The sequence below is a fragment of the Rhagoletis zephyria genome, unplaced genomic scaffold (assembly GCF_001687245.7).
Source record: "Rhagoletis zephyria isolate East Lansing unplaced genomic scaffold, Rhagoletis_zephyria_1.1 Rzeph_scaffold_00552, whole genome shotgun sequence".
Lineage (NCBI taxonomy): Eukaryota > Metazoa > Arthropoda > Insecta > Diptera > Tephritidae > Rhagoletis > Rhagoletis zephyria.
Window position 1 is genome coordinate 220,297 of NW_016157636.1, and position 15,534 is coordinate 235,830.

At 35.4% G+C, this 15,534-nt stretch overlaps 1 long non-coding RNA gene across 1 annotated transcript; it reads left to right on the forward strand.

The window, feature by feature from the left end:
• Positions 1 to 3,146: 3,146 nt before the first annotated feature.
• On the forward strand, positions 3,147 to 14,950 carry LOC108360286 (uncharacterized). Its single transcript, XR_001847085.1, has 3 exons — positions 3,147 to 3,311; positions 5,439 to 5,445; positions 14,940 to 14,950. It is a non-coding gene; the product is annotated as an uncharacterized LOC108360286 (long non-coding RNA).
• Positions 14,951 to 15,534: the final 584 nt, after the last annotated feature.

Below are 15,534 nucleotides of genomic sequence, written 5' to 3' on the forward strand. Positions count from 1 at the left end.
ATTTCTTGGATGGCGGTGATGTCAGCTTTTGTCCTTACGAGGACATCAACCAGCCGGGCAGAGGCACCTTCCCCATTAAGGGTCCGGACATTCCAGGTGCATGCCCTCAAATCGTAGTCCTTTAAACATTTGCCGTGGTCGTCATCATAAGGGGGTGTCTCATCCGAGGCTTTGCCTTGATTCTTCGCTGGAAGTGGTTTTTACGTGGCGGGTCCCAAACCCAGCGCACAACCCATTGCTGGGACGGGGGTGGTTTCGCAACCAAATACACGTTTATATAGCGAGCCGCTTGCTCCAAGCAGACACCCGCTTGCAGCCGCACCTACTGGTGAACAGACGCTGCAGACTTCAGTGAGCCCTTAAACCGAATAAGTCGGAGTGGCCCCACCGAAGCTCCCTCTCTTTCTGCCGTGACCCAAGGCTCCACTCGGATTGGTTACCGCATCTCGCACATGGGTTGCTCACGTTGCCCAGAGTGCGCGAACGAGGACGCAAGAGTCGGGATTGAGTATAGCCATGCAACTGTAACTGCATACCCAGCGCAACGACTATACCCCATTGCACTCCACATATACCACAGCACTTAAAATACTTGGAGGGTGAGCTCTTCGTTTTGAGTGAGTAGTTTCATAACGGTTAAAAATATATCTTCATGGGCACGTCGAATTCACTGAAAGAATTAGGGAGATCGCAGTGTTGGGTGATGGATGTTGCGTTTTACGTAGTACCTACAATTTTCCGACAGCTTTTCATCATTCAAGGGTTAATTAGTAGCAATTTGTACCTCTAGTTTTTTGCCTTATGAGCAAAAAATCTAAGCAGGCATACACTGAGCTCTTCCACCAATTGTTTCATTTGGCTCTAGCACAAAATATTAATTTAAATCTACAAAGAGTAATTACGGATTTTGTGCAAACCATCTCGTCTGTGGCAAAAGAGTTTTTTCCTGATGTCCAGTATAAAGGATGTTTATTCCATTTCGGCCAGATCATTTGGAGACTAGTTCAAAAAGAAAGACTTGAAGTACAAAGTCGGACGGACCTAAATATAACCCAAAATTTGGGTGTGTTGCGGATTCATTTAAAGACAATTTTCCGCGCACTCAAAACTGTATTGAAGCTTGGCTCAAAATAATTGTAGGAAAAAAAATGTGGTGTATGTGAAATTATAAAACATTTAAGGAAAGAGATGATTGAAGTACACATAAACATTGAAAAGATACAATCAGGCATAAGTATAAGAAAAAATAAAAAAAAAATTTTGAGCGTGTCAAGAAAATTAAGAAAGTTGTTGAACATCGTGCGGATTTAGATAAAATAACTTATCTGAGATCTATATTCCACAATATTTCTTTTTACTATTAAATTTATATTTGTCCTTTCATCTTTGGTCTTAAACTAATTTGGTAAAGAAATATGAACTTATGTGATGTAATTTATTTTCATAAATTTAGATTTACCTAAATGTATATCGTCGTTTAAATTACAAAACCGCGTATCGGCATTCTCCAAAACCGCGTAACTGACATTTGCTGCCAAAAATTGGATGTGCTTGTGTGAGAAAATCCAATTTTTGGCAACACGTATGACACACAAATATTTGTGAAATTATAAAACTTATTTTGAGTAGGTACTAATTTGAAAAACAATGAATTTTGTATTTATTTAAGCTCATGTAAAATATATTCATAAGTTATTGCGACGTATTGAATTTTCTTCAATTTTCATTTACCTAATAAATATTTGCGCATTAATCACACAATTTGTTTTGAATTTATTTGTGAGAAATAATGTCGAATATAGAGTCCTCAATCGCCGCGATTTTAAACCTAATTTGAATGTATTTCACACAGAAAATGGGGATTTTGCGTTTGGATATTTTTATTTTGGGGATTTTGATTGTGGGGATTGCGATTTTGGCGATTTTGATTTGGGAATTATGTGGTACACCCACGCCGAAGATATCGTCATTCTGCAAACGATACTCGTATCAGTACTCATTGTGTATTCCGTATTAAGTTAAATTTATTTTTTTAAATCACAAGTTAATTATCCTCTGGGAATCCTAACCTCCGAATAATAAAATTTAATAATGTAGGAACTGAAAATAAATAAAACTCCGTTACATAGCAGAACTATATGTTTAATGATGAATGATATTTACACAGATACATATACATTGGAAAAGATTACATTTAAATCTTACTTAAGAAAACATTTATTAATAAAATATTGCGGCGAAAAGTCATCTTTTGTTGTACTTGCCAAGAATAGAAGTTTTTCCAAATGTTTGCCAGCCAACCGATTTCTTGACGTGGTTATTGTTGCTCCTGCTTTCGAAAACAATCGTTCGCAAGGAACAGATTTTGCAACTATATGTAAATATGGTCGTGCTTGTTTATACAACAAAGGAAACGCAGTTTTCAGCTCCTCCCATTCTACTAATAGGTTCGACTTCAGGGAGGATACTGGGAAGGATAAAAAAGGAAACGCATTTTTTATTTTCAAAAAAAATTGGATGTTTTCAATTTTTTTATTTTAGTTACATGTTATGATGCAGCTAAAAATTTTGGCTTTACTCAGCTATTATTGGGGAATATTCCCTTAATTACATACCTGTCTTGGACAGTTAGAGTTTGCCTAGTGCCCGAAAATATGCTTTCGAAGAGATACTGCTATATTAACACACTGTTCCAGCCGAAAGCCTCTGCTGCTAGCGCTGCTTTTTCATAGGTTGTATAATAATTGTTATTATTATATAAGCTTTCTTAAATAAATAAATAAAAATAACACACTGTTCCTGAATTAGTTAAAATTTCACTAAAACGTGCGAAAAAATTAAAAATGCAATTTTGTTCGTTATCACCAACGTAACCGAAATCCATTTTCACTAAAATCGTATCAGCTTTTTTTCTTGCTATTTGTAAATAAAACTCAACTTGCCTATAAACACTTTCAGTCCCGGATTGTATTACACAATTACTTATTAAATCAGAACGTACTGAGACGCTAGCAATATTTATTAAAAATAAATCAAAACAAGAAATACATTACATACATACATACATTTTCTGCAAAAGAATTATGTGGTAACGAGCCAAGGGCTGTTCAGATAGTTACTTATAACTGTTATCTTAATTATATCTAACGAATTAATATAAAATATGAGAACAAAAGTTTGTTCCGAAATTTTTATAATTTTGCAATTCTTGAATGTCAATATTTCGCAAAACAAGGCTGATACGATTTTAGTGAAAATGGATTTTGGTTACGTAGGTGATAACGAACAAAGTTGCATTTTCAATTTTTGTCGTACGTTTTAGTGAACTTTTAACTAATTCAGGAACAGTGTTCTAAAAAAAATCACTAAAATTAAAACGTTCATACTGAAAGTTTTAAGCATTGTCCTGAGTTGAAACATGTTACTAGTGGATTTCTGTGTACGAATCTGACGCCAGCAGATTTTCAATATTCAAAGTGGCGCATCCAAATCCAATCACTTTTTTTAATTAATCGCCGAATTAGATTTGCCATTTTTAATTTTGAAAATGTGACATGAGATTCGTAATCACCGACCCCAGAAACACCCTGGTAACGAGTTTTAACCCATGATAATGCTTACTTAAAACGTTCAGTATTAACGTTTTAATTTTAGTAATTTTTAAGGAATTGATCGCCATATTCGAATTAAAAAAAAATTACTTCAGATTTGTAATAAGCGACCCCAAAAACTATCGAGTTTCGAACAAATCCACTCTTTTTTTTAATTGTTCGCCATATTGGTACCGCCATTTTGAGTTTTGAGAAACAGACATCAGATGCGTAATCAGCGACCCCAGATACCCCCTCTTAACGAGTTTGAACCCATGACAATGCTTAAAACGCTTAGTTTCAACGTTTTAATTTTAGCAGTCTCTTTTCGAAAGCATATTTTCGGGCACTAGTCCCATTCCAAATGTCCAAGACAGGTATGTAATTAAGGGAATATTCACCAATAATACCTGAGTGATTACATGTAAAAACCCCATTTTTAGCTGCCCTATAACATGTCACGAAAATAATAAAATTGAAAACATCAGCGCTTTTATAAAAAACCAGCTAGCGCGACCTCCAAAAAATTATAATTTTTTAAATAAAATAATGCGTGTCTCTTATTTTCTCACAAATTACAATATTTTGATGTAGCGTTTATGAATTTCCAAAAATAGTGTTTTTTGAACCACTCTAATATCCGTATACATTTTCTACAGACTAGAATCGAAGGTAGCGTTTTAATTTTCTGGGCTTGGGATACGTTTAATATGTGTTTGTGTTTTCTAAGTATTTTTTATTTATTTTGAGTCTACTCTTTTCCTTTATTACTTTTCAACAATTTTTATTGAGCTTGAGGCCGTTTTTAACGAAAACTATTGTGGAAAAGCAACAACAATTTGAAAAAATGGTAGAAGTGATAGCGATTTCGGAAATCACCACATTTGCTCATCAGACTTCTTCAGCGGGATTCGAACCGACGACCCCAGCTGACTCAGCCAGTTGCCACAATAGTTTTTTATTAAAAACGGCCTCAAGCTCAATAAATTTGTTGAATATAATTGTTATCAGACCATAAATAACTAAAACAAATTTATTACTTTTCTTCAAAAACATAGTTATTTGCCCCTACCTTTAGTATTGCCCGCTAATATTTACAGCGTTAAGAATAATAGAGTTACTCAGTGATTTTTACATCGCATTAAAATGTCTGTACTGAACCAGTAGTGCGATTCCGTAACTCTTAACGATGCATTTGTCGAGTTGTTAATTAAAGATTTTTGTCGTTGTCAATAACGATTATGCGATTCACTAGCTTATTCCTAACGACAGTGAACAGCTGATTTTTTCCATTAATTCAAATTGATAAAAAGTAGCATCTCCGCTGTTCGAAATGTCAACTTTGCGAAAAGCAGAAGCGGAACAGAAAAAAGCAAAGCCATTTCTTCGCGCCGCTAATTTGCGTCCACATATTGCAGCAAAGGGAAGTATATTTTGCTATTTATTTAATTAATATGTATAAGAATTTACTTTGTTCTTATTTATAATTTCAGAATGGCCTCTACCAGTGGAGCAGGAGCTAAAAGGAGACGGGCATCAGCGGAGCAGGTCAACGTGATGATCGACCTTCTCAGGGAGAACGAAGGGCTTGCGTCCGGAAAGTTCCAGCGTCTCCACGGAAAGCTGAAGGACCAAAATAAGTGGGCAGAAATGGCACAAAAGCTCAAGGCAATAGGAGGAGCTGTAAAGTCTGTGGAACAATGGCATTCGGTAAGTACTTATCTTGTGTTTTAAGTGTGTCTATATAGGATGCAGTTTTCTAGAGTGCGATAAAAAAACAATTAGTATATATATATATGTGCATACGTGAAGTAATTTTTTAATTAAAATGTGCAAATGAAGAATCAGGTTGTTGGTTAATTCGGAAAAGTAATTTTTAGTGTTCAAATTCATTTTTAACATATTGGGTACGGTTTAGTTATTTGTGCAACGACTTTGGGTTGCTGTGCCCAAACGTGTGACCCGAATCAAAAAACGTTTCCACACACTTATAGACAAGAGTATACACTTTATTTAAGCAAAAGGTTTACCATAGCTGTGCATTCATTTATTTATAATTTTGGTTTGAAATATGGTTTTGCAATCAGCTCCCAAGGGGTCTTTTCATAAAGTGCGGTCCATCCTCTTTCTTTTAAGGGAGGTTTGGGGGCCGCGCCAACTCCCCCTCCGCTCTCTACCCCAAAATCGTTGTACAAATAACTTAACATTTCCCCCGGGACTTTTGTTTAATTTTGTTTGAGCTTCCTGTGCACATTTATTTTCTTGGTCATTCATAAATATGCTGTAAGGCTTTTTATATGTACTACATATTGGTTAAGTATGTATTTCATTACTTTGCAAACAGGTCTGGCGCAACTTAAAAAGCCGTACAAGCGTACGTGTACGTGACCGGAAGAGGCAGCAGGCTCTAACAGGCAACATGCCCATCGATCAGCCACCTTTAACGGAGATGGAGAGGGTCACGAAGCGGTTCCTGACAATGTGCCATTGGAAGAGGTGGGCTATAGTTATACAATTATTTCTATTATTATTTACTACGTTCTTAATTTACTTTTAAACTATTAGGAGCTTTAACTGGTCATGTAGGATGGGGAGGATATTGTCTTCCATGCGGTGACGCCAGCGTCAGTGTTTGGAGCTGACAGCGAGGTGCAGGTCAGCACACCTAAAACTCCTGCGCAAACACCGCGTAGGGCTTTGAAGAGGAAGCGGGTGGAGGAAGAGAGCGATGTCCAGAAAAAATTTCTCGAAATCGCTGAGAAGCAACAGATGCCTTGAATGTGAGAAATAATTACACAAGTTTACAGAAATTAAAAATAAAAATTTCAACTTCTGGCATTTGACCATAAATTCATATGTAAAACTTTTCGCTGAACCCGAATATTAAGGCAAAATAATACAAGTATGTATAACAGATTTTCCATATAGCCAATTTTTTTTTTTTTGAGATCTGAATAAGGTTCTTATACGTTTTTGCAATTTGAATTGTCTTTAAATTTAGTAAAGTCTATAAATTTGCGATTGTCTATAATATTACCTAAATTTAAAAGAGATTACAGATTGATTAGATCCAAAAAAATGGAATAACTTGAGAGAACTTTTTTCAGATCCCAAAAACTGTTCTTATATTATTTTGCCTTAATATTTGGGTTCAGCGGAAAGTTTTACATATGAAACTATGGTCAAATGCCACAGGTCGGATTTATTGTCGACATGTATTAGATACTAAGCCCTATCGCGAATTTAACGTGAACAAATATTCCCAAAAATTGTAAAGCAAAACAAAAACAATTTTTTCCAATTTGTTTTTGTTTTGCATATTAAATAATGGACACAATTTTTTCACATGAAATAGGCGATAGGGCTGATTATATTTTAAAAACATCGTGTTAATATATACTTTTTATCAGTTGATGCTGGCTGAAAACAATTCAAGGCAAACGGATGTTTTGAAGGTGAGAAGTAATTATTATTAGATATGGTTTACATAAATCGTATTAATATATACTTTTTCTCAATATATGCTGGCTGAAAATACCGCAAGGCAGACGGAGGCGACGCGTGCAATGGCGCAGTCTATGACCGTCCTTAGCGTAGGGATGAAAGCCTGTGCCGAGGGTTTTAACCGACTCGCGAGTACTCTCGGCAACTCGTAAATACTATTAAGTTTAGGTTTTAAGAAATGTTAATAGTAGTTTTAAGTTAAGTTTTACTTAACACTTAACAGCAAAAGTCTGCGTACACCATTTATTTTTTAAGTATTCGCAATATTTTGCAAGCTAAAATTCGTTTGCTATTTTTTTTAATAAAAATATGGATCATCCTTAAAACAAATTAAAATTCTACGATTTTTAATCGACACTTTCAACTTTTTAATCAGATTTTATAAAATAACTTCAAGTACGCAGTTTTATAGCGCATTAATTTAAAAATCAACGCGATTTCGTAGCAACCTCATTTTTACACATTGTTATACTAAAATTTAAGTGTTCATTAAAAATCGTTGAATTTTCCTTAATTTTGTATACAACTTGAAATCTTGCTTTGTATGATTTTGTTTTAAGGATGATCCATATTTTTATACAATAAAAATAACAAACGAATTTTAGCTTGCAAAATATTGCGAATATTGAAAAAAATGGATGGTGTATGCAGACTTTTGCTGTTAAGTGTACATATCATACAAGAGTTAATTTTATAGTTTTTCTTTTAATTTTCAAAATGAATTACTTATTTTTTCAATTGGATCTCCAGCCGCTGGATGAGCTCCATTGCAGTCTCTGGGCCCACACTATATAGCTTCCGGAACTCGGAAGGCGCCAGCTCAAATGGATCGTGAATGTCCCGGAGCATACACCGATCCATGTTGGGGTATTTCTGACTCCATAGTATCGGTTTAAACTATACGCCACATATTCAAACGCCATTTCTTTTATATAAATTCACTTTGGATTTACTTGCGCGCAAATTCGTTTGGTTAACGCAAACTTAACAACACCAAATGAGATGTCGATAACTTAATCATAAACGAATTGTTAACGAAACAGCTGATTTTGACTTAGCGAATATCGATAAGAAAGTACTTATTGAATAGCAAAATCTTTAAAATTATTGTTTAGCTAAATTAGCCACTGCGAATGTCGTTAAAAAAGTTACCGAATCGCACTACAGAGAACTTAGATGGATAGAGAAGGTGCAAACTGAAAGTGGAAACTATTCGCAGACGAAAAATTAGCCCTGTTCGCGTACGCACTATCCAGTAAATCCAGTACTAATTTTACTGGTTTTTTACTGGATGTCGTTTTCGTACGCAAAGACTTGCAAGAAACTAGCAAAAGAGGGGAGATCGAGAGAGCAAAAATAACAGCTGAACTTGCAAGTTTCACTGGATTTTTACTGGATAAATTTTTACTAGCAACTATTTGCTAGTAAGAAAAACAGCTGATGGCATGATGCTTAATGTAATTCACATTAACAAAATAATTGTTTGTGGTGCTTTTAGAGTTGCAATTGACAAAATAAACCCATTTAAATATATAATAAGATGGAAAATGCTAGTTTTCTAAGAAAATTACATCGGAAAATAACAAATTAATCAGCTGTTCATAAAACTAGCAACTTCTTGCTGGGTTTGCGTTTTCGTACTTTCTTGCATATTTCACTTATTGGGAGTAAATATTGACTTACTCTCCGAAATTTGGTTACTGGCAAGTTACTGGATATTTTTTGCTGGAGAATACGAAAACACAGCTATTTATTGGCGGGAAAATAGTCCTGCAGCGCTGTATGTGTGCCTAATTGCCCAGTAGAAATCGGCTGTATGCATTCTTGAAGGAAGCTTGCTATATGAGTGAATTTGTGTGAACAATTCATGCGTAGTCATGAATTTCCACGAATAAATTCAAATTCTAGCGAATTGCAAGCGAATGTACGTTGTCGTCTTGTACAAAATTTTTAGTGAACGGACGTGTTGTGCGACACTATTTTCAGCACAAACGGGCTTTTACAAGATATGCATTTGCATATGNGTGTGCCTAATTGCCCAGTAGAAATCGGCTGTATGCATTCTTGAAGGAAGCTTGCTATATGAGTGAATTTGTGTGAACAATTCATGCGTAGTCATGAATTTCCACGAATAAATTCAAATTCTAGCGAATTGCAAGCGAATGTACGTTNAAACGTGACGTGACGTGGCGTCACGTGACATAAATTTCCATCGTTATATTTTTGTTAAAATTGCTTTTAAATGAATTTTCAACGCAAATAAAATATGTATTTTATGTAGAATATACTTTATATTTTGACTTCAGCGCCAATTCAGGGTCAAGTTATTAGAAATCTATGATTTATTATGTTTCAACCACATACGCCAAATTCGAACGAAATCAGACCATAAATACGGTTTTTCGAAATATCTCAACCTTGGCGCCACCTACGAAGACCATTTTACTCGAACATGATTCTACTTACACAGCCAATATATATTTTAAAAAGCAGACAAATCGGCCCGTAAATACGTTAGATATAAGACTTTTATTTTTTTTTGTCGTGGTGGACTTTCCGATGGAAACACCCATATGTAAGTGCTACTTGTTTGTATGTCCCCGTATATTAAAATGTATCAGAAAAGTAGCATTTACATAAGGGGATCTTGTAAGAATGCTTTAGTACTGTTCCATTAATGCATTTTTGCATAGCCATATGCATACAGCAGTAGCACAAGTGTATGATTAAGGTACGCATACGCTCTGAGAAACCACGCGTGTTAAATGGAAATGAAGGTTCATTTATACTGGCATGTATACACAGCAGTAAGCTCATGCCACCAACAGCGATGTTGTATGCTTAAGATTTCTACTGGGTGTATGCGCTTACATATATATATATATATATGTGTGTGTGTGCACTTACACAATAGGGTGGTTCACCCTTTCAAAGTTTGGTTTAGGCTAGTGGCCTAAACAAAACGGCCTAAATACCTTAACTCGCTTAAAAAATATAACAAAATGGGCACAGAAATAAAATATAAAATCATTAAATTATTTTTCATATTTGTATAAAAACGTGGGGGAAACCCGCGGGTATAAGCTAGTATGACATAAAGTAAGAATTATTTCGACTTCCATGCATGCATTTATTTTAACCAATTAATAATTTTTATTAACCAATTTAAAGAACAATAAAAGGGTTGTAAAAACGTAAAAAGCCGTCAGCATTTCGCTGTCTAACACGAAAAACATGCATTTGCTTTGATGAGACAATTTCTGTTAAATTTATTTTGCCTCTGGCTGGGCTCTGTTAAAATTCGTTTGTCTCTGGCTGGCCGCTCTTAAAATGCGCCTCGCCAGTTTGTTGGTATTTGACAATTTCCACGCTGATTCGTTCTTGGACCTTCTCTATAAATTTACGTTCTCTGCAATTCAGTCAACCATTCACAATAGTACAAATTTTTATCGATCAAGTTACACAATAGCAAAATATAAGATGTTCGACTCGATCGACAAATTTCTATTCTACTGCCAGTCGACACTCGCAATACTGCCCTAAGTTATTCTCTCACAAGTGCCAAAAATGTGTCAAGGCGTGCCAAAACTGCCCAGAGCGTGAGGAACGCAAAAACCACATTTCGTGCCCGGCATCAACAAATCAGCTCTAAACGATGATTTTATGTGTATTTATCTTATATGGCTAGTAAAATTAGCAAATACCTACATTAGTGCTATTTTCCATTTTTGCATTTTACAAAGTCTGCTTTCCGATGTAAGCAAAAACAGCTGTTATTTGAAAATTGACATTAACTTTATTAATTGGTAACAGAATTTTTGTTACCAACGCAGAATAGGCCTGGTAAAGGCAAATAAAGTATTGCGTATTGTTTTTGCTGTTAGTTTCATTTTTCGTTTCATCGAGTTTCAAATCACTCCCACCGCTGAAGTTTTCACTTCAAAAAGGTTCAATTGATGAATAATGAAACTAGCCCTTTTCTTAGCTCTAAAATTGTTTATTTAGCCTGGTGATTTGCAGAGCCTTTTCTACAAATTTGAATGTCCTAAAAACCCAGATTATTTATTGAAATTTAATTGCAATAGCACGACTACTCGCAATGAAGGTCAAATTCGAAATGAATCTAAGTAGCTGTTCTTTTGCATTTCTTACCCCGTGATGCCAGACATTATCTTTTAAAAGTCCCACGAAAATCGGGAAATAACCTTCAATTACCCACATCATAAAAATTTATCTCACAAAATTCCCAAAGAATTGAAAACATATACCTATTTCAGTAGTAAAGAAGTAACATTCATATAAAATAATAATACACCTATGTTAGTGTTTGGCCGAACTTCTCCTCCGATTTGTGGCGTGCCGCTTGATGTTGTCACACAAAGCGGAGGCACCCACACAAGGCGAATTTATACAAGGTGGTGTTGATGGCGAAGTTAGATTTTCGCCGCGGTACTTCCTAATGTCAAAATGATGTGTTTGTTGTAACCAAGGCGAATTCATTTTACAACAAACATATCATTTTGACATTAAGAAGTACCGCGGCGAAAATCTAAATTCGCCATCAACACCACCTTGTATAAATTCGCCTTGCACCTACAGTTTATGCCGACTCCGAACGGCGAGTGTATTTTTATGCGAAGCTGTTTGTCATGGCATATACTCGGAGGTTTGCCATTGCCTGCCGAGGGGCGACCGCCGTTAAGGGCTTGAACCCAGGACCTGCGGAGTGGAAGCGCGCACTGCTTCTCATTACACCGGACATATAATATTCTTTCGAAATTCAAAGGTAGGTAGATTACTCACTAAGGGCCTAAAATAATTTAAAAACATCTACTACATTCATAAATTAGCTTCACTGTTTATTAAAATCCAAGATTTTGAAGAAACTTGTTTCTGTATTAAGGTAACTAGCATACATATATTTGTGTTTTTTATTGTTGTATACTTACTGGCAATTCTTAAAACTATAACTTTTACAAAATATTTGCATTGTGTAAGCGAATATGATTTTTTGGTGACTTTAAAATTGAAGCACATATGTACATATGCTATTTAACATTTAATCGGATAATTTGTTTAAGTTTTACATGAAACACCAGTTTCAATTAAAAAGATTCTTTTTTACTCAGCGCTTGGACTGGGTAATGTGAGAAAATTTTGAAAATTGTTCTTATACTTTTTAATAATTATATATCAGCTGATGAATTTAGTTCTGTAGCTGAACAGTTTTAGATCTCGACACTTAACAAACTCCTGCCTATCGTGACTCGGCACAAAAATTTAAAATATTGGTTCCGTACGTCATGCGGACTGCGCCCCTCGTGCGGATGGGCGGGAATGGAGGGTAAAAACCGTAGGGATATTATTATTATTATTATTATTATTATCATTTCGCTCCATATCACATCTTCAGGATAATCGATAACTGTGTCAAAGAAAATCCCTTTTTTATTTGAAATGCCCCTTTTTCCCTTGTAATAATTTTTGTTGCAAAATATCCTTCAAATAGGGAAATTACCCACAATCTGGCATCACTCTTCTTACCTATGCCTATTTAAGTATGTATGTGAATATGTGTGCATGACGTGCATAAGTACGTACAGTGAAACCCGCTTAAGTGCCTAACCAGCTTAAGTAACCATCATTTTTGGGCACTGTATACATTTCAATGTAATCTGAAGAAAATCCCTCTTTTAAGTACCTCCCCGCTTATTTACCCAAAGCGCCTAAGTACCTAAATTTTTCGTAGCCCGTTTACCATTTTACTTATAATTTCCCCCTTTTAAGTGCTCCCACAACACGTTCGGCAAAAAATTCTAAAAAATCAACGGCAATTTTTAAGTGGCAAACAACATCTTTTTGAATTTGGTCCGAAATGACAGATATGTCCAACACTGTATGTATGTATAGATATGTATAATCAATGATTTTAAAAAATTGAATTAATTGTAAAAATTACATAACATTTCTTTATCGATTTTTTATAAAGTTTTTGTTTGTGTTTTAATAATGCTACGATCTTGGTTTTAAACTAAGTACACATCATTAGAGGTTCATGTTTTATTCAAGGACTTCCTTATGTAAGTGATCAAGAAGATTAACTACCTACATCAATAATTATGTTCGCTTAAGTACACACATCGAGGTACTTAAGCGGGTTCTTCGAGGTACCCAACAATTTCATTAACCACTGGAACGAAAAAAACTTGCTCCGCACAAATGGGTTAAAAGCAAACTTCAGTTGACATATTTACACGCTTACATGCAGACATATGTACATATGGACATGTGGTTGAATCTTTTTATGGTACTTAAGGTTTGCTTACGGGTGAAAAAAATTAAAAATCATCCGTGGATATATGTAAACATAAATTTATAAACTTTAAAGTATAGAAACTTTTAATATTCAAAAATAAATAAAATCATTTTTTTTGCATATATACAAATGGAGTTCAAGGCACATTGACCCACCTGTACAAAAATCGTGCCGCGTCATGGACAACAAATTTTACAATATCGGACCGAAAAATGTGCAAACGAGCTAGGTTGCCATTACATTTGTGAGCTTCCGATAAAACCACATATGTTTGTGATTTTAGGAGTTTTGATTTTACTAAAAAAAAAATAATGTATTTTCCTGCAGAAAACGTTCACTTTATTTAATGTTAATTAAAATTACACCTTAATATACTAGCTAATGATTGAAAAATTGGTATGGAACAGAGAAATAGATTGTTTTGCCAAAAATTACCAAAATTCGAGATAAGTTATTTTGCTGGATTATAGAGAAATAGTTGCCACTTTTCACTTGGCTGGCCGAGATTTCTTAAATTTTAGATTTTAGAATTTTTGCGTCGGACTGAAAAAGTTGCGCTTGAGGGTGATGAATTTGCGGGGAGATGTGCTGCGGTTGTTATGAACGAATTTATCTGGCCTTAAGAAATACGCGCATGCGTTTATGAATGAAATAGTTATTGTTGTATTTAAATATCCCATCAAGAACAGTGACGGTCACTTTCCTAGTGACGTTACCGTCACGCGTGCGCGCTAAGTTCGGCACGTTTTGCTATCATATTCTTAATAGTGAATCAAAAANCGAATTTATCTGGCCTTAAGAAATACGCGCATGCGTTTATGAATGAAATAGTTATTGTTGTATTTAAATATCCCATCAAGAACAGTGACGGTCACTTTCCTAGTGACGTTACCGTCACGCGTGCGCGCTAAGTTCGGCACGTTTTGCTATCATATTCTTAATAGTGAATCAAAAATGCTCCCAGAAGTTTTGTGTACGTGTGATTTTTCAAACCAAATAGTTTGCCTGCTGGCTCATATGTGAAAAGATTAGCTTGACTACTTACTCATATGCGAAAGATAGCCCGCACGAAAAAACAATAGATGGCACTCCCCTGCAAAAAATTGTGCGACTAATCTCTAAATAGAGTATTCCGAGATTACTCTCAATCGGGTACAATTGGGCATTAATTAGTCCCAACTAGTCTCATAAGGGTACTAATGGAGGTCAATTAGTCTCGACTATTCCCTTATGGGTATAATTGGAGATCAATTAGTCCCCAACTCATCTCTAACGGGTACTATTAATGATATGCACGCACTTAGTCAATCAAATTTCATGTGCGGCGTTGGCACACAGAGAGAGTATTAGCCTAACAAAACTGAGCACCCCGGTTCGAATCTCAGCTGGCGCAAATTTTTATTTTTATTTTTTTAAAAGTGAATAGTCGCTTTTTATACCCGTTCGAGTATAAAGGTGAACAATTAGTCTCTTCATAGGACATGCTCGAACAAAAGCGATCAGTTCATTCCATATAAAGAGATCAAAAGTTGTATTAGTCTCATGCTCCGTTGCGATTGCTCCCGGAGTCATCCCGGATTAGTCCCATTTTTTGCAGGGTCCAATCAAAAATTATTACAGGTGTTTAGGCCTTAAGCCTAAATATTTCCAAATATAATGCACCACCCTAATGTGTCATTCACATATGTGTACATTTATGCATGCATACTTGTACACATGTACGTATATTATATATTCGCGCCGTTAGTTTAAGTTTCCCGCCGGATAAAGTATCTTTCGTTGAATTTCCCCTCAACGTCCTTTCTTTGTCCGGCGGTTCGAACGAAAATCACGGCTTTAGATTTTTTCACTTTCACATCGGGAGACCAAGGAGAAAGAACTGCAGCTACCAGGCCACATTATTTTCAGGTAAAACCATTGTAAACCAATATATCTAAATCAAATCAAAATACTTGGACAATTAATAAAACCATTAAACTAAACCGAGTTTTATTTGTCTTTTTTTCCTATTATTTTCAAACCTCATTGTGACCATTTTGCGCACCACACTTGAGCCTCACTGCGTCACATTGACTTTTTTATTGGTCCTTAGGAGCCGTGAAACCAACATACAGTCCACATTAG